Source organism: Talpa europaea (genome assembly GCF_964194135.1).
Source record: "Talpa europaea genome assembly, chromosome: 8".
Taxonomy (NCBI): Eukaryota; Metazoa; Chordata; class Mammalia; order Eulipotyphla; family Talpidae; genus Talpa; species Talpa europaea.
The window spans coordinates 100,087,387-100,110,563 of NC_140075.1; positions in this window are offsets into that span (position 1 = coordinate 100,087,387).

Here is a 23,177-nt window from a genome sequence, read left to right on the forward strand (position 1 = left end):
GAAGTCTATTAGGATAACAGTATTTTTTTTAATAAGGGAATTTCTTTTGTATCTCACTTTATTATTTTAAATGTGTTCTCAAATGTTTTTTAAAAACATGCAATGTATCTCCCACCTGTTCATTTTGCCCTCATTTCAAACACTTGTTATTGTTGTTGTCATTTTGAGGATTTCTCAAAATGGTGAAAATTTCCAAATTGTTGGCCCTATATGTGCCTTAGAGCTCCTGACTACTTTGGGTGTTTTCCCAGTGGCCTTTTAGAAAAGCATAATTTGGGTATTTGTGTGCTCACACTGCCAATATGCTTTAAGGTCTAATTACATAAATAAGGCCATTTATCCTGATAGGCCACTCATACTCTATCAAAATAATTGACTTGCAGATGAATTACTGAAATGTTATGAAATATCTTTAAATGTTATGATCTTTGGACCCTCAAATGTCTTACATCATAAGCTCCTAACTTCTGGCCTTCAGTTAATGTCTTTCTCCCATGTGATGTCCATCTTCACATGATAATGTGAATGTAGCAGGGACTGATGAAATTCAGAGTTTAAACATGAGTTATTGTAAGACTCAAAAATTGAAAAAGTAGTCATAAGATAACCAGTATGCATCAAATATAAATATTTTAAATATAATCTACCCAAAGAAAATAACTACTGCAATTTAAAAGTTTTATCTAGTCTTTCTAAGTAGCTTTACTCCAAATTATAACATTCCTTAGAATATTTTCTTAAGAGTAGTCTTTTCAATTTTTTGCTTATATGGGGGCAAAATGTATTTTCAAGGGGGCAACGCTTTTCATCTTAGGGACATTTGGTTAGTCCATTTCTGTCCTCATCTTCAGCATTTCTTACTTTTGGGCTTTCAAGGTATTTTTCTGGGTCCTTTGCTGTGCATGCCCAGCTCTGCTTCTTGTAATGCAGTAATTGATGCTTCCTTCCCTAAATTCATCATCACCTTGTAGTTCATGAACTTGTAAATTAAGCAGATGCCAGTATTTTATATCTTCTAACTATTAGACTGAAAAGAAGAAACAAAAGTGACTCCCAAATTCAGCTGTCTTAGCTTCTTCATACTAGGCAATATAGGCACCACCACTCATTGCCAGCCACTTCTTTGCATTATTGACCACGTAGTAAAAGGATTGATATTTCCTATTTAGGAGACTTGGATTAAAAGATAAAACTCCTAGTAGTTATTGACATGGCTTAATTTTCCCAGCATATTTCTGCTGGGAGAAATAGATGGGAGACATTTGTTTTAATATATTTCTAGTTAGAATGCTGCTTGGGCTCTTATAAGGAGCTGAACATTTCAGAGTCAAGTTAGTATCTTATACAACTTTTCTCCAGAGCATAGGAAACTGGGATAATACTGGCAATTATGTTGTTTCCATTATTCTTTTCCATTGCATAACACTTTTCAGTTGTATAGCTTTATAAAATTTGTTTTTTCCTCTAAAAATAAAAAATATTTTCATCCATATTTCTTCTCATATTGAGCAGCTTTTATTTTGCTTTTATGTTTTGCAGTTCTCCGATATTAAAAAACAAGAAAGCATAAAGACTTAGATAAGGAAATTTAAGTTGTATGAACAGAACAGAGTTTTTTTGGCATTTCTTATGGAAAGATTGGAAAATCTTGATTGCTGCTGTTCTTTGGTTTTAAAATGCAATAAGGTTGAGGAGTTTGACATTCTTTTTTTTTTTTTTTTTAAAGATTTATTTATTTATACAAGCACTGGGCACAGTCAGAAGCGCGGGAGGGTGAGAGAATGAATTCACCAGAGCCAGAAGGGAGAGCAGAGCAGGCAGACTGATGAAGTACACTGCTGAGGGGAGCAGCGGGCGGCAGGAGAGGTCTGCGCGCCATGTGGGACCCCCGCCCAGGGGCCGGGGATCGAACCAGCGCTGCAGAGGCCGCGGGCAGCTTTGCAACCCAGCGCTCAACCGCTGCACCACCGGGGAGGCCCTTGACATTCTTAACTGCAGCTTTATTTTTAATGTTCTAAGAGGCTGGTCGTGTGAGATGTTCACCGCAGTGTTGGAGGGGATGCATGCCATTTAATCTCATTGAAGACCTGTTGCTGTGGTAGACGTTTGATTATCCCTAGGTTTATTTTAGGTACTGTAGTGCGATCCCATTTGCTCAAATTATAAATGTGGGTAAAAGGAGAGATTAAATGTCCAATTCTCATGCTTTTGACAAATAAGAAGTGAAATATAGGTGCTACATCACATATGAAGTTAGTGCTTGCATGCTTAAGTTTTGAAAAATATTCCTAAAAACTTTACTGGCATGATTTAAAAAAAAAAAAAGAAGAGGAAACTATGTATCCACATACTTAGAAGAATTTTCAAAAGCTGTGTAGCTGGTATACTTCTGTCTAAAATGGCATGTGTCCTTAGGTGTGGAATTGAAAACTTGATGATAGTCTAGGCTGCAATCATCTGTGTCAGTCCTTCCACAGCTTTACATAACATAAGAATATGCCTTAGTAGAAAGTAAATGGAAACTAGAAAGAGAAAAAAACATAGTTTTTCTTCTTTGTGGACAACTAGCAGTAGAATCAAAACCCAACTAAAGCTGAGGCCATTGGCAGCGTCTTCATGAGCCGCGCCCACTCTGCTGCTTCTTGCTCCTTAAGTTCTGTCTGCTGTATGACTGCATGCAGGACTGTCTCCCTACATTGGCTACTTCCTCATGTGTAGCCACCCACTCACTAATATTCATAGATTTGCTATTAATATCAGAGAAATAAAGACTCGATTGGGGCAGAGTAGGAGAAATTTTGTAGGAAAAAGGAAATAGTGCACTGTGAAAAGGTGGTCAACTTTAACAAACCTTTGGTATGAGCATAGAGAGGGTTACTTTAGAAAAATACTATTTTGTTGGCTATAGAGCTAAGTCTCTTGTACTAATTTTGTCTACTAGGTGAGTGAGTTAACCTATTTAAAATGTTTGTGCACACTTTGTAAGGTGTTCCTTTTCTTCTAAGAGGCCCACAGGATAACTTTCACCTCTTTGTATCCCTACTCCTTCCCCAACTTTTCCTACTGCCGTCTGCCCAGACTGCTGACATTCTGTGTCTAGAAACCAGTCACTGGAGCACTAAAACTATATGTAGGTGGTAATTATGTGTATGTGTATATCAATAGATATTCAATTTTAATGAAGTGTAACATATAAAGTACATAGATGTTAAGTGGATAGCTTAATAGTTTTTTACCTATGTACTGGTCCCCAGACCATAGGCCATACCCACTGTTCCCACATCTGTTACTATACATTAGTTTTACCTATTCTTGTCCTTTCTGTAAATGGAATACACAGTGCCTGGTTTTCTTTGCTTTGCATGTCTGTGCAACTTATGTTGCTGTTCTTAGCAATAGTAATAGTTTGCTCTTTTTCATCTCTGTGTAATATTCCATCAAATGAGTATATTATCATTCACCCATTGTACTGTTGGTGGATATTTGGGTTGTTTATAATTTTTACCTTTGATGTCCAGAGCTGCCCACCATGATCATTACCATACCTATCTTTTAGTGGACATGTGCACATTTCTCTTGGGTTTATTCATGAGAATGTAATTACTTAGTCAAAGACATTATTAGACAGCTGTAAAAGATATTGCCAAATAATTTTCCACAATCGTTATGCCAACATTTGAGACTTGTTGCCCTACTTGCTCTTTAACACTTGATACCGCCAGTCCCATTAGTCTCAGCCATCCAGGCAAGGTTATATTTCAGTATGGTTTTAGTCATTCTGGAAAGTATGTATTTTATCATGGTTTCCATGTGCATTTCTCTGAGACGTAATGATGTGCGGAATGCCTCTTTATATCTTTAACCATTTGCATATGCTCACTTTTATTTTTTTTTTAGATTTATTTTATTTATTTATACATACAAAAACTGGGGTGTAGGTCAGAGGTGCAGGGGTTGAAAGGGCTCACCAGAGACAGAGTGGGGAGCAGAACAGGCAGATCTACACTGCTGAGGGGAGCAGGGGGCGAGACAGGAGAAGTCTGCTGCCCCATGTGGGTCAGCTCCCTGGCTGGGGATCAAACTTGTGCTGCAGTGGCTGCTGATAGCTTCATAGTGCTGAGACTAAATCCCTTGTGCCACCAGGGAGGCCCTGCATATTTTCACTTTTAAATGCCTGTTCCAGCCACTTGTTCATATTTGTTGGGTTGCCTTTTTTTCCCTATAGATTTGCAGGGGTTATTTATATTGTATTCATGTGAATCTTTGTCTGATATGCTACTAGAAATACCTTCACATTGGTGTCCTTTTCCACTTACCAAATGGTGTCCTTTGATGACCGGAAAGTCCTAATTTTCATGAAGTCTAGTAATGTACCAATCTTCCCTATTCTCATTAGTGATTTTTAGTCCTATTTAATACATTTTACCCAAAGATTATGAAGATATTCCTATATTCTTATAAATGCTTTATCATTTACCATTCACACTAGGCCCATGATCCACCTAGAAGTGATATTTGTATGTGACAGGTGATAGGAGCCACAGTTTATTTACATCCATGTGAGTGTTCACTAGGCTGAGCATAGTGCCTTAAAGCTTAGTCATTGCACATCAAGTCTGCATAGCCTTCATACCTGCTGATGTAAAGCCTCTAACTCTGATCTTATTTCAGATACTCTTGGCTGTTCTTGGCCCTTTAATTTCCACATACACTTGAAAAAACTTGTCAGTTTCCTTGGGTGGGGGGTGGAAATCAGCATTTAATTCGTTTTGCTTTCAATATATATTGGTGAATCCAATGTCTACCATGGATATTTTCTTTTGGTTTTCAGTGTGGTTTTTAGATGCCTTGTTCGTCTGGCTGAGTACCACCCATTACGTCATAAAGACTGTAGATACTGGGCCTGAGAGTATCTTCCTTGTGAGGTGGTTGCTTTGTCTGGCAGGTCCAGCGCCATAACCCCGTGAGGGCTGCTTTTAGACTTTCTTAGGTTTGGCTTCAGCTTTTGTCCCTGTTCCTGGCACGCAGCCTCTCTGTGTTGGCAACTGAAAATCAGGTGTTTATTAGGCCACTTCACCTTGGGGGCCTTGACCTCCTACTCTGTCTCCTCAGGTACTAAAACCTCTCTGCTCTTTAGTCTCCCAGCTGTTGCTTTTTGCAGGATTTCTCAGGCCTCATCTTGTGCACATGAGTTGACGATCCCAGCAGACGCCTCCGGGAGATACAGAAGCAGCATTCTGGGCTCACTTCCCTGAGATTTTCTCCTATGATTTTGTCCCTCAAGTCCTAGCTTCTTAGGGAGCCCAAACTCCAACATCTTTGTCTTTGTTACCAAGTGTGATGGCTGCTTTCTTGAGGAATTTGTTTCTGTGTCGTGAAGCTGCAGTGCTGCGGAGAAGCCCGACCAGGGGGCTCACCCCACCGTGCTCTTCCTGCTCTTCGGGAATTGCAGCTCCTCAGGTCTGCCTGTGCTGTGTGTTTCCCAGTGCTTGTAAACAGATGTTCCATGTTTTATTTAGCATTCTTAGTTGTTTTCAGTGGGAGAGTTAGTTCTCATCACAAGCTACTCTGTGAGGCTCCAAAGCAGAAATCTGGTGGTTTCAATGGTAAACACCAAAGCTATTTCCCCACAATGGCTTCCAGCAGAGATAATTTGGTTCAGAGCAGAGGGCACCAGGCTTATTCATTCCTTCATACACTAGGCATTGCTTGAGCTCCTACTTCAAGCCAAGGGCTGTTCTAGACAAGAACAATATAACAGTAAATAAGATCACTGCAATTTGGGACTCAGAGCTTCTTGTTTTATGGAAAGACTACTAATGCTTTCTGTGTCATGCTTGCACTAATTAAAGACTTTTCTTATGTGTGGGTGAGAGAGAAGCAGACTGGAGACCAAGGCCTCTTGGATGACGACATATTCCTATTTTATACAAATATTTTTAGCTCTCTTAAAAATACTGCAGAGATTAACACAGTTCACACACAGTACTTGGCACACCTTTCAAAAGCTAATCATTGTGCTTAAGTCCCTATCAGTTTCTGTGTCATGCGGATGAGACAAACATATGAAAAACTCAGGAGCATAAGTATGACCATTTGCGTTCTCATTATGAACTGATTTACAGAGACCAAATTTAGCTCTGAAATCAAATATTTTTGTGAGTGTCAACATGAGATCTGATAAAGAATCAGCCTACTGTGGTTTTGCATTTTAACTTCAGGCTTTAAAAAAAAATCTCACCTGGGGCCTCCCTGTTGGTGCAAGGGGTTAAGACTATGGAGCAGCCTATGGGGCTGTCTGCAGCCTCTGCAGCGAATTCGATCCCCCGCCAGGGAGCTACTCACATGGTACAGCAGACCTCTCCTGTCTCACCCACTGCTCCCCTCAGCAGTGTATTTCAGTCAGTCTGCCTATTCTGTTCCCCACTCTGTCTCTGGTGAATCCTCTCACCCCCACACCTCTGGCCTGTACCCCAGCTCTTGTATGCGTAAATAAATAAATCTCCAAAAAAAAAAAAAAAAACTCACATGCTACAAAGCACATTTTAGGTGCTTCAATATATTAAAAAATGTTTTGGTGTTCTCAGTCTTCTAAAATAGCCTAAATGTCATTATTACTAAGAGAAAATAACCTGGGCATGTGTCACTGCTGAGAGATTATCATCAAATCAAGAATTTTCCTCATTTCTTTGTTATTCTTTCCCACTTCAGAAACCTCACCCAGTGGATCATTTTCTATTCCCCAGATATTCTCGAGAGATGACCATTTGTACTTCTGATCACAATCTGTTTTCCTATGACCAGAGGCACTCAAAGAACTAGAACATCATACATCATAGCTCTATAGAAACGAGGGTGCATTCAGAGGACAGTACCACCTGTGATTTGGTGTCCTTGGAATTACATCCCTTTTGAATAGGTTAAGTAACCTTTTAAAATGGAACATTCCAGACACAAAAGTGCATGTATTGCATGATTCCATTTATATGAAATGTCCAGAACAGTCAAATCCAGGGACAGAAAGCAGATAATGGTTTCTAGGGGATATGGTAGGGGAAATTCGGATGACTGTGTAGGGACAGGTAACAAAGTTTCAGGGTGATAAAAAGGTTCTGCAATTAGGTACTGATAACAGTTGGACAGCTTTATAAATATATTAAAAACCGGGGCCTCCCCGGTGGTGCAGCGGTTGAGCGCTGGATTGCGAAGCTGCCCGCAGCCTCTGCGGCGCCGGTTCAATCCCCAGCTGCTCCACGGCCACCGGAGGAGGGTCCCACATGGCGCGCAGACCTCTCCTGCCACCTGCTGCTCCCCTCAGCAGTGTACTTCGGTCCTTCTGCCTGCTCTGCTCCCCGCTCTGGCTCTGGTGGGTTCTCTCATCCTCCCGCGCTTCTGACTGTGCTCAGTGCTTGTATAAATAAATAAAATAAATAAATAAATAGATCTTTGAAAAAAAAATATATTAAAAACCACAGAATCTATACTTGTTTATTTTTAAATGAATGATATGAATACAAAGTTCAAATGAGTAATACCAGATTGGCTTTCTGAAGAACTAATATAGTTGAAACAAGTGATAATATTCCAGAATTCTGGGGTTATTTTACTGTCACTTTCAAAATGGTTAGGATTTGAGTTTAATACACAGACTTACAAGTATTACATTGCTGAGTATTTCAAACATCAATAGGAAGTAGGAATTTGTTTATTTTTTAAAGATTAAGGAATACATTTTTATTAGTTGGTTGATTTCATCTAGGTATCACAAATGTGCTGATTTTTTTATTATCTAATTAATTGTAGATGTCTTTATGGGAATTTTAGGTTTTGGATTCTTTTTTGGGAAGGTGGATGACATCCTAAGAAGTTTCTGCAATAGAAAATATCATGAAAACCATGTATGTCCCTTATAAAGTTGTGGCACTTGGAGGAATTTTACAAAGCCTATGTAGGAAGATGGACAAATTAAGCAAAGTATCATCAAGTTCTTTTTCATAGTAAATTCATCTTATGTATGGAATGACAAGCATATTTAGGTATTTTTAGATCTCAGCAGAGTACTAATATTCTGACTGCTTTTCATTGTGACTGCTTTGCAAATGTAATAATGTTCCTAATAAAAACCTGACTTGGGATTTATTTTCATTTAAAGATAAATACTCTTAATACAGAAAAAGAAAAGTTGTCCATATAAAAGTTGCTTTCATACAGCAAACTCTAAATCAGCAGTAGTTCATCACAGCCTTAGAGACCAGCCATACTAACTGCATGCAAATACAGTGTTTTTTAAATTAAACCATTTTACATTAAAGTGTTTTCAAACCAGATCTTAATTTGGGTGAATTTCACATAATTGGACTGGTATTTATTTGCTCCCTTCAGAGGTATTTAGTTTAGACTCTGGAAATGAGTGGTTTGCTTATGACCTATAGATTTGTTGTATCATTTTATATACAATTTACATTCTTGACCTCTTTTAGATGAACGGCTTGGACATATTCTAGGACTATTACTGATTAATACTTTTTTTTTTATGTCATCCAACATGTTAAATGAGCTCTTTTTTAATCAAAAACTATGCTTGGGAACACTGTGTATTTGGATTCAATGCACAGCTGACATGTGCAGTGAGCCTGGCGTAAGAGCTGAAGTCAGCCCCAGCTCCCTGAACGTGCCTTGTGTGTCTGGCTTAGGGTTGCCACTTGTTTCTAGTGTAGTCCTTACTAGACACAGCAGCATCTTAGGAAAAACACCTTTGTCCTTTAAAAGAAAACACAGCTGCCAAAAAGTCCCTTTATTTCTTCTCTCTCCCCTGAACCCTTGACTCTGATGGAAGAGTAAACTGTGTTATGTGTACACTTCCTGGGATTATCAGTGAGGCTTTTGTGTAAAGGAGGTAGGAAGGCAGTTTGAAATGATTTCCAGAGTGACCACAAGTTCAGTGACCCCAAGCAAGTCACTCTGCTGCCTTGTGCCCTGGTTTCTTTATCCCCCTTCCTGATCTTACCAGCTTTCGAAGGGACAGTTCAGGAAGAGGAGAAACCTGGGCCTCCCTGGTGGTGCAGGGGTTAAAGACAGCGCTGTCCACCTGTTGACAGCCACTGCAGCACGAGTTCGATCCTGGGTCATCCTGGGCAGACAGGGAGCAGCCCACATGGCGCGGCAGACGTCTCCTGCCTGGCCCGCTGCTTCCTTCAGCAGTGTATTTCAGTAGATCTGCCTGTTCTGCGCCCCACTGTCTCTGGTGAATCCTCTCACCCCCACACCTCTGGCCTGTACCCGAGTTCTTGTACGCATGAATAAAATAAATCTTTAAAAAAATAATAAAGAGGAGGAATTCCCGTAGGTGCACACAGATGAGGCTGCGGACGCATAATAAAGACTTCACTAGAGGGCAATCTCATTTTTAAAGTGTCTTTGCCTGGCTCTGTGTGGTGACTATTGACTCACACTGAGAATAGCCAGTTTTAACATTGATTTTTAATATTTCTCATCATTGGAGTACTAGTGAAAACCCTTAGGTACTGTAGCGTGGGTTGAACTACGTCATTGCATTCACCTGCTGTGTAGAATGGCCTGGCTTTTGGGCCCACTTCATTTATTTCAGAGGGCGACATAGTAGTCAGGTTAAGCCACTGTCATGGTGTCTTTTTAAGCATCTTCTAGAATCTCAGCGTTCAGGAGCATCACCCAGTGCAGTTTCCTACCCAAGCAGCTTCCTTTCTGGGGACTGACAGGTGCTGGTGCCACTGCCTGTGGACTTTATGAGAAGGGGGTGGGCGCTGCCTCACTGCTTTGACGTGTACCATGGAATTGGTCACATGTTACTCTAGAACACATAGGCTTTTTAAATTTTAAATTGAATATCATCCTTATTTAAAGGGCCTTGGCCTGTCACAGTTTCCCGTATTTATCTTCCAGTTTTTTAGGTGTGTGCCCCGCCCCCCCCCATTGATTGAATTGTTTTCTCCATTTTCTTAATAATTTGAAAATATTTTCTTTCCTTTTTATTTGTGTTTCTCTCCATTTCCTATTTATGGTAGCAAGAAGGTCTATATTTAAAACAGACTGAAATCATGACTTCTGTTCCTTCTTGTCATGGCAAGTGGATTGATTATGGGCTGCTGTCTTTACAACACGTAGAAGTCATCCCGTCTGGGAAGCAGCCTCAGGAGCTCTGGGGAATGGGAAGCTGGGAGGACACCAGGATAGAGGACAGTGTCAAAGTGGCCTGGACCATCCTCCAGGATATGTTTCTTAAACAAGCGTGTGCCCATTTGATGAACTTTTCAATGTGTAGGCGCACTTTCCTCTCTGGCCAAAGTTTAGTTTCCATTTTCAAAAGAGCTGCTTCTGCAGGTGTCTCCGTCACCTTTCTGTTGCTGGCTCTGTTTGTTCCTGGGCAGCAGCAGCTAATTTCTCACCCCCAATAAGAGAGAGCATCCCTACCTGCAGACCCCGGGCTGCCTGTGCAGCCTCTCAGGCTGGGGCTGAAGAAGCCAATGATGCCACCTGCAGAAACTGGCATTTTCTTTTGTTGACATTTGCTGCATTCTTCCTGGCTTCATGACGGTCTTTACCTGCATATCTGTCTCTTTCTCTGGCTCTCACCTTAGCCCCACTTTTACAATATGGAAAATTCCATTTTATCCAAGAAAGATTTTTCTTTGGGAGTAGATGGCTTCTTCCTGTTTTGGTTGTAAACAGGAATTTGAATACCAATTAGAATGGGTTCTTAAACTCTTTGAAAAAGACCTTCTGGGGTGAATCTTTGATCAAGCCATTCAACTGGCATGTAATTAGAATTTTATTTGCATGGCTTTCCCCTCTCCCCCACTCCTTAGTCTCAGATGAATGTAAAACATTCTTTAAAATGCAAGAAATCAAAACCTCAGATCAAGGATCAATTTTATTCTTTATCTGCCTTTGATGCCATCATCTCCCACTATTTTTATTAATCTGGTATTAATACCCCCCAATAATGTCCCCCCTCCCCCCTGCTGCAAGGGAGTGACTGTTTCTTGCTTGATGCCTTCTGCAGTTGGTAAGTAGCAGCTTTCCTTTATCTGCTGCCTGGATCCCATGTTGAGAATACTTTATGGTACATCTTCTTTTTGTTTGGTTTTGTTTGAAAGTGGTTCATTCTAGCTGGGCTAGAATCTTCTGTACTAATTTATAATAAGCTTTCACTCTTCTGGGATTATTTAGAAGAGCTAAAGTTACTTGTTTCTTTTGTTGTAAATATGCGTAGTCATTTGAATGTTCTTTGAATGTTTTATTACAGTGATAACTGGTACTGCTATTGATTAAAGGTAAACTGTAAGGAGTTAAGAACGTTTATACTCTGAACTGTTTGTTGAGAATTCTCAGAATTTCATAGCTGCTTGTCTTGAGCAGCTTAAGAAGCGTGTATCTTTTTCATTCATGGTTTTAAAGTGAGTTTCCCCTTTGTTCAGGCAGGTTTGAATGAGTTGTATCAACCAGAAAACACACTTGTACCCCAAATGGGTGTATTGGAGGGAAGTAGTATGTTCTTACTTTGGAGATTTGGTGGGAAAGTTTTATGTGTGGATTTTATTTAATAAAGCAGTAAGGGCTTACTTTTTACCAACATCTGTGTGTATAAAGATGTATTTAGCTTTAAGAAAAGAATAAACCTGTCAATGTACAAATATCTGACATCTGATTTGGATTTGTGGGGGGGGGGCAGAGAGAAGGGAGAAGGATTTGTAGTATTTTTTTTTTTTGGAATTAAGTAAGATTGTTAAGGAAGCAACAGTCTACCTCAGTAATTTTACATCCTGGGAGAATGACTCAGATCAACTTGCTTGCACAAAAATTGTGTGCAGAGGACTGAATGGGGAGTCTCTGTTGTTTCTTTCACTGCACTGGTCTGTTCTGCTCTGGAAAGGGTGTGGAGAGAGAGGGAGCTGCCCTGGGCAGTGTCCTCCGAAGGTCTGGTTCTCTAGTTCTCTAGTTCATCTTTTCATAGAATCCCTGTCATGTTCCAGAAGGAAAAAAAAGCCTCTAAGCAGATCACAAGGGTGGGGATCCTGGGTCTTCAGTCCCACAGTCTCTGGTAACTGGTTCCCCAGTTTTCTGGGACTCAACTATTTCCCTAGCCCCCTGAAAAATGGCCCTGCTACCTTAGTCTCTTCTACCTCACTTTTATCCTCTGAAAACACCCACCTTCCATCCCTCAAAGCAGCTTCCCTCGACCTTGACAAAAAAACAGTTACCTGACTTGATTAATTTGGAGACCCCCCCCCCACAGTTGATGAGATGGGCACAGTCTCCTGGCAGTGCCAGTCACCTGTGGCTGCATAGCAGGTAACCCCAAAACTGAGTGGCCGAAACATTAACCAGGTGTAATTTCACAATTCCTATGTATGAAGAATTTGGGAGCGGCTGAGGTGGATGGCTCCTTCTCAGACCAAAGTCTGATGTGGGCTGCAGTCCAGGTGAGATGCAGAGCTGCCATCACAGGAGGTTGACTGGGGCTGGCAGATCTGCTTCCTAGGAGCTCGCCTCAGGGCCTCTCAAGAGGACTACATGAGTGTCGTTCCAATGTGCCAACCGCTTCCCTCAAGGCAGCCACCACTCCTTGGATGGCCTGTTCTCACATGTCACAGACACTGCTCCCTCTAGCATCCACAACCAAGCACAACCACACCCAAGGGGAGGAGAATTCTGCTCCCCTTTGGAAGGGAGGAGTGCTAACTGGTCTGTGGACACACTTTACAATCTCTGCAGGTGCAAATCCTTACTCCCCCATTTTATTAACCATGTGACAGTAGGTGGGTTATGCTCAAATGCCTCCATTTCTTTCTCTCTGAAAGGAATTAATACTCTCTCCTCAAAGAATATCACATAGACTGGAGATGTTCAGTAGCTCCAAGCACTATCATGCCTGACACAGAGTAGGTGTGCAACAAATGGTCTTTATCTCTCAGCTCAGCAAGGCCAAGGCCAAAGCCTCTGCTGACAGTGCAGGTAAAGATGGCGTGCGGCAAGGTGGTAAGAGCATGCTGGGAATAGACGCTCCCCAGACACTCCCCTGATAAGGAGGCCCCCTGCTGCTGGGTCCCCTGCTTCTCCCAGCCAGTCAGTAAGTGAGCTAAGTTGAGGGTGGGCGTGCAGGCCTGTCATCCAACCACAGCATGGCAGCCCTCTGCAGCAGATAGTACAGGAAAGAGAGCACGCCCACATGCACAGCTCCTTATTAAAGACTCCCCAAAATGGCAGCTCACCTCTGCCCCCTTCCCAGAAGAATCCTTGTTCAGGACATGGGGGGCAGGCAGAGTTCAGACCACAGTGCTGCAAGCGCCTCACCCCTGGGCCTGGGCGAGCTGGGGTCAGGCAGTGAAGTGTGGTCCCTGGACTGCCTGGGTTGATGGACACCTCCCTGGATGTGTGCGGCACTATTTGTTTATATTTTGCATTATGTTTAAAGCCTTGTGACATGTTTTCTAAGACATTGTTCCAAACTAATTATATAAAATAGAGCACTGGACTTTTTCTTGGAGGACATGAGAGCCTGTTTGTTGACTGTGACTTTGTGACACAGCTTTTTACACTCTTGGCCTTTTTTTATGTCTTGGGAATTATAGCCCACCCTACTGCTTCCAGAGCCCTTGGTCTCGATTCCTCTCCCCTTCTCCTTCCTCTCTCTGGGCCCTGAAACCTCTTGAATCCTTCACCAAGAATCGGCAGAGGAGAGTGGGGCCTTCCCTACACCCATTTAGTGGAGATTGAGGGGAAACCTAGAGCCCTAGGCCATCTCTCTGCACAGGCTTCCTTTTCTGATCACTTGTCAAGTCCAGCCAGAGACTCAAAACCCGGATGTGTGCTTGACCTTCTGTGCTGCTTTGGCTTTGTCTGCTGCACGGTGAGGGGACTCTATGGAAAGGGGGTGCAGTGGGGAGGCTGAGATGTCAGTGCCAGCCCAGGGATTACCCTCTGACCCAGGCACGGGCTGGCTATTTATAAGCCCAGAATACACTCAGGTAAAGCCAGGTGACACCAGAGGTTGGGGAGGAAGCTGCCATGTAGACATGGGGTGATGGGGACAACCTCAGAGTCCCCCCCCCACAGAGGCCCAGTTTATCTCACAGAATACTGTGCTACAGAGGATGCAGCCACAGGCTCAGATGAGCCGAGAGTCTCATTTTTGTAAGATAATCATGTACTTAAAGTGTCTATTAGTGTTTACGTAAATACTAGTGCTTATTATTATGTTATTATTAGTGTTTATTCTCTCTGACTCTCCCAGCTATGGTGCAGCTGGGCAAATGCGCTGGTCAGTTCTCTGCAGATGCACCTCAGGGCAGTGTGAGGCAGTGATGGGGATGCGGAACTCACAGAAAACCCAGCTCAACACCATCCTGGGTCCCTCCACTGAACAACAGGTTCACAAACTACCAATGAAGGATGGGCCAGCCAGAATCAGCCAGTGACAGGAGGTCGGGGGAAGCCCTGGGCCTACAGTCCCAACTCCCATCAATACTGCCCGGGTTCTACCATCAAAGCCAGACCTTGTAGGGCCTCAGTTTCCTCACCTTCAAAACAGTTCTAATGCTTTTGTCGTCCTTTAGACATGTTCTCTATGACTTTCTGGGGTAGTTCTTTATACCTAGCATCTGTGCAGAGCGTAGGGTACCTGCAGAGTGCTGGAAAGTTGTAATAGTTCTTGAGGAGGAGGGAGGCGGGGTTCTCAGGCCAGAAGCACAGCCTGCAGCTTAGAAGGGGCACTGTAGGGTAAAGAAAATGTCAGGCTTTTCTGCCCTCGCGCCATCAGGATAGATGATGGATCCTTGCAGTCCTGAATGCATGCCTGATGGCGGGCACCTGGAGTAGGGTGTGGGCAGATGTAGATAGGATTCACCTGGGCTAAGACTGTGCTTTTTAAGGACGGCGTCACAGGGACGCCAGTAGAAGCCAAGAAGCCGAGAAAGAAGCCGAAGCAGAAGCCGAAAGAGAAGCCGAGAAGCAGCAGAACGAACACCAGAAAGCCCAGATAGAGTGAGGATTTGCTGGGAGCTGGGAGGCTGCCAGCCTCCCGGCCCCCCAGCACCCCTGCCTGCCATATGCCTGGTGAACCCCAATAAAAGACCTGCAAAAAACCACTGAGGACTCTGACTCCTCCTTTACCCGGTCTGCATGGGATCAGAAAACCTGCATTGTGGCCCAGTCCTGCCTCTACAGGCACCTGGTCTGAAGAGGCAATATCTCCTGAAAGATGGCAGGAGGTCTGGGCAGAGGGGAAGTCGTGGGCCTGGGGGATTGTCACAGTTTGGGTTTGACGAGACCCCCACCTTGGTAGTGTGGTTATTATTAGGCTGAGGAGGGAGGTAGAGCAGGCCGAGGCCAAAACTTCAACTCAAAACACAGACCTGCCCCAGGCCCTCTTGCTCCTGTGACCCATTCTGGATGAAGATACAGAGCTGAGGGTAATGATTATTAGCAGTTTTCTAGACCCATCTTGCCAAATCAGACACAGACGGCAGGTTTAACGCCGCCCACCTTTAATCGCTGCTGATCCCAGTCATGTGGGGAAGCTGCTGGCTTGGTCTTCCAGCCTCCAGCCTCCGCCCTTTAGGCCAACGTTTGCACAGGAGGCCCCCTGCTCTTTCCAGTGTTTTATTCCTGAGCTTCGTGGCAGCACAAAGGTGTTCGTTTTTGTATGCCACATGCCTTTTTGCATGTTGGAAACACTTCACAATGGTCTTTAAAGGACAATGGTGGCCCAGTTCCATCATCAAAGTGCATTCCCTTGATCGTGTGACCTGGAGGGCACAGTGGGGGACAGTAAATGAGGGAACCTCAGACAATACCTGGTGTGCCAGTTGTTTTGCTCAAATGTTTTCAGTTTTCAAGCGTCCCCTGGACAATGGGAAGGGAGACAGTCCGCCCTGAGCACGGGGGATGGTGAAAGGAGACCACCCATGGATTAAAATTTTAAACCAGATGCCCCTGGGGTGAAAACACAGGTGGTGCGAGGTTCAGCTTGGGGAGCTGTGTGTATTCACTCGTACAAGCATTCAGGCCTTTGGAGTCTGTGGGCCTGGCAGAACCAGTGACATGGAACTGAATCCATCCACAGACCCATTCTTAGCTGAGTCCTTGTAGGGTAAGGAAAAATGTCAGGCTTTTCTGCCCTCCCGCCATCAGGATAGATGATGGATCCTTGCAGTCCTGAATGCATGCCTGGTGGCGGGCACCTGCAATAGGGTGTGGGCATAGGTAGATGGGATTCACCTGGGCTGAGACTGGGCTTTTAAGGGCGGTGTCACGGGGATGCCAGTAGAAGCCAAAGAGAAGCCAAAAGAGAAGCCGAGAGAAAAGCAAGAGAAGCAGAAGCTGAGAGAAGGCCGGAGAGCCCAGAGTGAAGACCTGCTGGGGGCTGGGAGGCCGGGCCCCCCAGCACCCCTGCCTGCCATATGCCTGGTGAACCCCAATAAAATGCCTGCAAAACCCCTGAGGGCTCCAGAACTCCTCCTTTACCTGGTCTGCATGGGATCCTAGAAAACCTGCTCAGTTGCCAGTCCTGCTCCCTACAAGGTGTCCTTTTGAATTAATGATTCTGTGTCCTCTGGGTAAATACCTAGGAGTGGAATTCCTGGATCATATCCATCTTTAGCAGGTTGAGGAATCTCCACACAGCTCTCCATAGTGGTTGGACCAGTTTGCACTCCCGCCAACAGTGGGAGAGTTCCTTTTTCTCCACACCCTCGCCAACATTTGTTGTTGCTAGTTTTTTTTAATATGTGCCATTCTCACTGGTGTAAGATGGTATCTCATTGTGGTTTTGATTTGCATTTCTATTCAGGGCAGTCTTAATACTATTCTCAGACTTCACAGTCCCACCCCAGGGCCAGTCTCTCTGCCTGGGTCTGGGCTCTGGACTATTCTGTCAGTTTCCCCGAGTGCTGGTCATATGCTGATCTTTTCCAGTTCTGATGGAGTCAAACTAATTTTCCAGGCTCATACTACTGAAAGCAACAAAACCGCCAGTCTTAGCTCTACCACACGTTTATTTCCTTTTGAGGTCATGGCCTGGTTTCTTTTTTAACTGTTTTACCCTCTGCTCTAAGGACTTCCCTCAGGCCCTAATATTCTAAAAGGTCAGGAACTAGCTGGGCCTCATCATTGGGGTTTCCCCCTGGGCCGGTAGGCAGGGAGGGCCTTCATCTCTCACCTCCCTCCTTTGTCATCCTCCCACCCACTGCACCTCACTTGGCTAGGAGCCATTCCTGCCAGCAGGGGAAAGAGATAAGAAACTAATTTGAGTTTTGGAGACAGTAGCTTCTGTATTTTTTCCTGCCATCCAGGCTTGTTTTACTAGGCACCTGCCCGAGGCAGGCATTTCTAAGGAAGGTGGGGAGGAAGGGTGAAGCCTTTGAGTAGAAGCATTTCTGGTGCCCTTCAAACAAGACTCTGGGGGCTGTTCGCCTGGATGACTTAATCATTCATGCAACAGAAATATGTGAGGTGCAGTGTGTAAAAAACACTATTGTTGGTTTTGTTAATGGGCTGAAGGTTCATGAGGCCTCAGCTGGGAGCATTTGCTGACCAGCCTGGGGAGGGAAAGGGCCTGGAGACAGCATCAGATGGGCCCAGGATTCTGGCAGTCATGGAGAGTCTTGATCCCCAAGGGTCACTAGGAGAAAAAGCAAAAAGCTCTTGTCTGACTTAAGGAAACAAAGACCCCAGGGGGCCTCAGGAACCCAGCAAATCCAACTCTCTGGCTTCTTTCAAACTATAGCAATTCTGCAGAGACAAGGAGAAGCAGACAGGGTGAGACTTCATATTCTTAAGATGTCAATACTCACCAAATTGATCTACAGCTATCACACAATCCCCATCAAAATCCCAGCTAACAGTTTTTGCGAAAATTGACAAATTGATTCAACTTTTTTTTTTTAAGATTTATTAATTTATTTATAGAAGCACTGGGTACAGTCAGAAGCGCGGGAGGGTGAGAGAATTCACCAGAGCCAGAGCAGGGAGCAGAGCAAGCAGAAGGACTGAAGTACACTGCTGAGGGGAGCAGCGGGTGGCAGGAGAGGTCTGCGCGCCATGTGGGACCCTCCTCCGGTGGCCGTGGAGCAGCTGGGGATTGAACCGGAGCTGCAGAGGCTGCGGACAGCTTCGCAGCCCAGCGCTCAACCCCTGCACCACCAGGGGAGGCCCTGATTCAACTTTTAATACAAAAATGCAAGGGACCTGCAGTGTTCTAAAGAAGAACAAGAAACTCAATTTCCCAGTTTTGTGAATTACTACAAAGCTACAGTAATCAAGATGGTATGATACTGACATATAAAGAGGCACATAGATTAATGGAATAAACTTCAGCATTCAGAAATAAAGCCTTACATTTATGGTCAATATTCTATGGGGGAAACAATAGTCTTTTTAATAAACAGTGCTGTAACAACTGGACATCCACATGCAAAGAATGAATTTAGACCTCTATCTCATACCCCATATAAAATTTAATTCAAAATGTATCATATACCTAATTGTAAGGCCTAAAACTACAAAGTTCTTAGAAGAAAGCATAGGTGTAAATCTTGACCTTGATTTAGACAATGGTGTCTTAAGTATAATACCAAAAGCACAGGTGACAAAAGAAAAAATTGGATTTCATCAAATTGTAAAACATTTTCATTTCAAAGGGAGCTAGCAAGAAAGTGAAAGAAAACCCAAAGAATGGGAGAAAATATTTGCACATCATGTATCTGATAAAAGGCATATGTAGAATATATAAACAACTGTTACAACCCAATAATAAAAAGACAATCAATTTAAAAATGGGTAAAGAATCTGAATTCTCCAAGGAATAGTGAAAAAGGGCCACATGGAAGTGAATGAAATGGCACATGAGAAGATGCTGGCCTCATCAAAATCACAACAGGATAACCTGACAACAGGAGGATAATTAGAATCAAAAAGATGGATAACAGCAAGTGTTGGTGAAGATGAAGAGAAACTGGAAACCTCATACACTTGTGATGAGAAGGTGAAATTGTGTAGCTGATTTGGAAAACAGTTTGGCAATTCCTCAAAAAGTTAGAATAGGGGCCTCCCCTGGCGGTGCAGCCGTTGAGTGCTGGGCTGCGAAGCTGCCTGCAAGGCCTCTGCCGTGCCAGTTCGATCTCCGGCCATTGGCGAGGGTCCCACATGGCGCACAGACCTATCCCGCTGCGTCCGCTGCTCCCCTCAGCAGTGTATTTTGTCGGTCTGCCTGTTCTGTTCCCCGCTTTGGCTCTGGTGAATTCTCTCACCCTCCCACGCTTCTGACTGTACCCAGTGCTTGTATTAATAAATAAATAAATAAATCCAAAAAAAAAGTTAGAATACCCATATGACCCAGCAACCCAACTCCTAGCTATGTAATGAGGCAAAATGAAAATGTGTGTCCACAACAAATGGGTGGAGAACAAAAGGTGGCATCCACAAGATGGAAGGCGATTCCACCATAAAATGGAATGACTCAATCATGCTGATACCTGTTATGAGCATGGGGGACTTGAGGACATGAGGCTAAGTCAAGGAGGCCAGCTATAAGTGACCACAGTTCATAAGATTGCATTTTTTTTAAAAGATTTATTTATTTATTTATACAAGCACTGGGTATAGTCAGAAGCACGGGAAGGTGAGAGAATTCACCAGAGCCAGAGTGGGGAGCAAAACAGGCAGACTGAGGAAGTACACTGCTGAGGGGAGCAGCGGGTGCTGCAGGAGAGGTCCGCGTGCCATGTGGGACCCTCACAGGCGGCCAGGGATTGAACCGGCGCTGGCGAGGCCATGGTCAGCTTCGCAGCCCAGCGCTCAACTGCTGCGCCACCGGGGAGGCCCCATAAGATTGCATTTATATGAACTGGCAAAAAAGACAAATGCACAGAAACAAAAAAATTGATTAGTGTTTGGGGCAGTTGGGGGCCTGTGTGTGGCTGCTGATGGAACCAGGGTTTCCTTTGGGGGTAACAATGTATTTTAAAATCGACTATGATAATGGTGACACAACTAGAAATATGTTAACGATAACAGAATTGTGTATTTTCAATTGAGACTACATGCCTATTTTTTTTAAACAGCTTAATAAACTTTTAAAAAAATCACCCTGCACAGACATGATAGGGGGTTGGTGGCCTCTCAGCGTGACAGTTCCACACAATAAATGTCCTTTCATGCAAAAACATAAGGCTTGCCTAGCACGCCCAGATGATGTGGGGATGTCATCGTGGAAGACCAGTCCAGCCTTTCTGAGATGCACAGTCTGTTCAGAGCAGCACATGCCCAATGCCTCCCACAGAAGAGGGAGGGCGGGGACCTGCTATGGTAAAAACATCAAGTGTAAGAAGAAATGGCAAAGGAGAGAAAAGCTGGTGAAAATCCCACCTGCTCCTTCCTCTGGGGAAGGAGCCGAGCCTGGTGGCGAGGGAGTGTGGTGCAGCAGGGATTTTCCTTCTCCTTCCTTTGCAGATCTCCAAAGACACGCCTGTGGAATGCTGGGCAACTCATGGTGCCTGTGGAGCCCTGGAAGCTGGGCGTCCTAGGGGCTGCTTGGAAGACCATGGCAGGGCCTGTAGTGCCTGAGGGTCCACAGCCCACCAGGTGGGAAGCACAGAGGTGACACAAAGTGAATGACCTGCAGAAGGCAGTGGGGGACCGGTGCGGCTGTGCACACACAGGACAGGAAGAGCTGCAGAAGCACCAGGCCCTGCTTCAGTGGCAAATGCCTCTGGGCCTGTGCTCTTGGGTGTGCACAGGGCTGTGTGGTGACTGGTGGTTTTAAATGGGGTTAGGGGTAAGGTGCTGGACCTGCAGCCCATCTCTGATAGCAAAGGAGGGAGGCCTGGCTGCTGGGTGCCTGGCTTAGCACCTCACTCCCAAGAAAAGACCCAATCCCTAGCCCCCCAGTGTAATCATCGCCTCCCCAGTGTTGGCTGGTTCTAATGCACAGAGCTGTGGGTGCCCACCCAGTAGAATTCACTGTACCAATCAAAGGTGTCTGTGTAAGAGCTGTGCTGGAGGTGGGCGGTGGTATTTAAACCCTAGTTACAATAGTGTCTTAGGTAATGGGCTTAATTTTGGGGACACAGGCAGGAAAGCACACTGGGGCTTCCCAACTAGTCTGAGAAGCTGTGCGTGAGAAGACCAAGGCCGTCCAATCTCCCCGCCTAACCAATTGTCCTATCCACAGGGGAAGTCCAAGACTGGTGAGTGTTGCGATGTTGGGGTGCAGAAGGAAGCATCCTGTGGCCTCTGTGTTCTTCTAAGCTGGCAAATAATGAAGCAAGTGTCAGACAGATTTTTTTTTAAGCCAATAAAGTTTTAATAATAGCATATATTCCTGGTGCATACATAGGCGAGACCAGATGTGATTAAGTAGCTCACTTGTGTGATTCCAGAAAGCAGGTAGCTTAGTTAAGACAAAGGAGGTTGTGGGGAAACAGGAGTTCAGTTAGGAGTTTACTGAGGAAACCACAGCAAACAAAAGATATGCACATTTCATTTAAATTCTGTCTTCTCCATTGAAAAGAGACCAGAAAATCGGGTCTTCTTAGTACATGCTCTGACAGACATTTATTTGTAAATATGTTTTTCGAAAGGGTCCTCCACTCAAGCTTCAGAACCCCTCCCGTGAAATCAGCCTTTTCCCAAAAAGACATATTTGGGGGTGGCAGGTTTTGTTCCCCTGCAAAGCAAAGAGAAGTCAGACTTGTATGAAATCCCACCAACCTGTCTGATTCCTGTGACCCTTTGTAGCCCTATGAATTGATGGAGGATGCTGGGGCTGTTCTGTGACTCACTTCTCTCTGCACAACTATGACTGGGTCTGAAGGACAGTGCTGCTGCTCAGATGCCATTGCCTCTCCCTGGGGCACCTGGCCTTCCTTCACAAAGCTAATGCCTTCATTCCTGATCTCCACTGCAGGTCACATAAACCACCCTGGCTTATTTAGCTAGAAACAGGATTGGTGGCTCACAGTCTCTGGGAAGGAGACCAGTCCAGGATGCTGGGCAGCCAGCAAAAGATGCTGGAGATCCTTCAAGGCACTGGTCTGACGCAGAGCATCCCACCACCAATGCTGGGCATGGACACCCAGATGCAGCTGATCAACCCCACCCATAGCTGCTGGTATCTCAGCCTGGGCCATCTCCAAATGGGATGTTGCTGCCCCTGATTTATACTGTAACAAGGTGGTCCCCAGGAAAGGGGGAGGTTCCAGATTCCCTGCCCCACCCAAGGGAGGGTGGAGCTGAGCAGGGAGAGAAGAAGCTGCAGAGGAGACTGAGGAAGGAAGGAAGCAGGATGGAGCCAGAAGGAGACCTGGAGGAGGCGCATGGAGCCTAGATACACGTGAAGAAACTATGCTTGTCTTTTGGTCGTGGGCTGGGTGACACAGATGTGGGTGAGACCCGTGGGGAGGTGACAATGGCAGCTTTTATCTTGATGTTGATTTTGCTCTTTTCCTTCCGGGCTTGTCTGGTTGTTTCTGACCCTTTTCTGTGGGTCCCCACTGGAAGATGCTTTAGACTTGTGGCAGGCTTTGGGGCCTTGCTCTGGGCCCATCCCATTTGGATGGACTTTTACCCACGAGGGGATGGGTAACTTTGGGTGCTTCATTTAGAAACTAGACTCTTTGCCTTTCCTGTATTGTTTCCCAGTTTTATTAAAGTTCCTTCCCATTAAAGTCTCATATGTTTTGTGTTGATGCGGCGGATGGCAGAACCCATTTAGAATAGGCAGGTTTGCGGGGTTTGGGCTGCCCCTCTTCCTGTCCTGTAACATGACTAGGATCTGCCCAGCAGATCTGAGAGCTCTCTGCCTCATTGTCTGGCATGTTGTCTGGCACAGAGAGTGCCTGACATTTCCAGCTTCTCCAGTGGGAGGAAGACTCTGCCTCCTCAGGTGGCGGATTCCCCAAATACAGGAGAAAATGTTCCCAGGTGGCCACACAGCCTGACAAAAAGTCATTCTGAAAGGGAACTGCTAAGAAAAAGACATCTTTCCCTGTTAAAGAGTCATAGGCCTGGAAATGTAAAGTAAATAATGTTTGCTTCCTTAATAAGCATATCTAAACAAGGTTCCACTCTTCTACTCCCTGCCTTCCCTGAACAGCATCATCTTTGGACTTGAGAACAGTTACTCAAGCTGCCATGGCTAA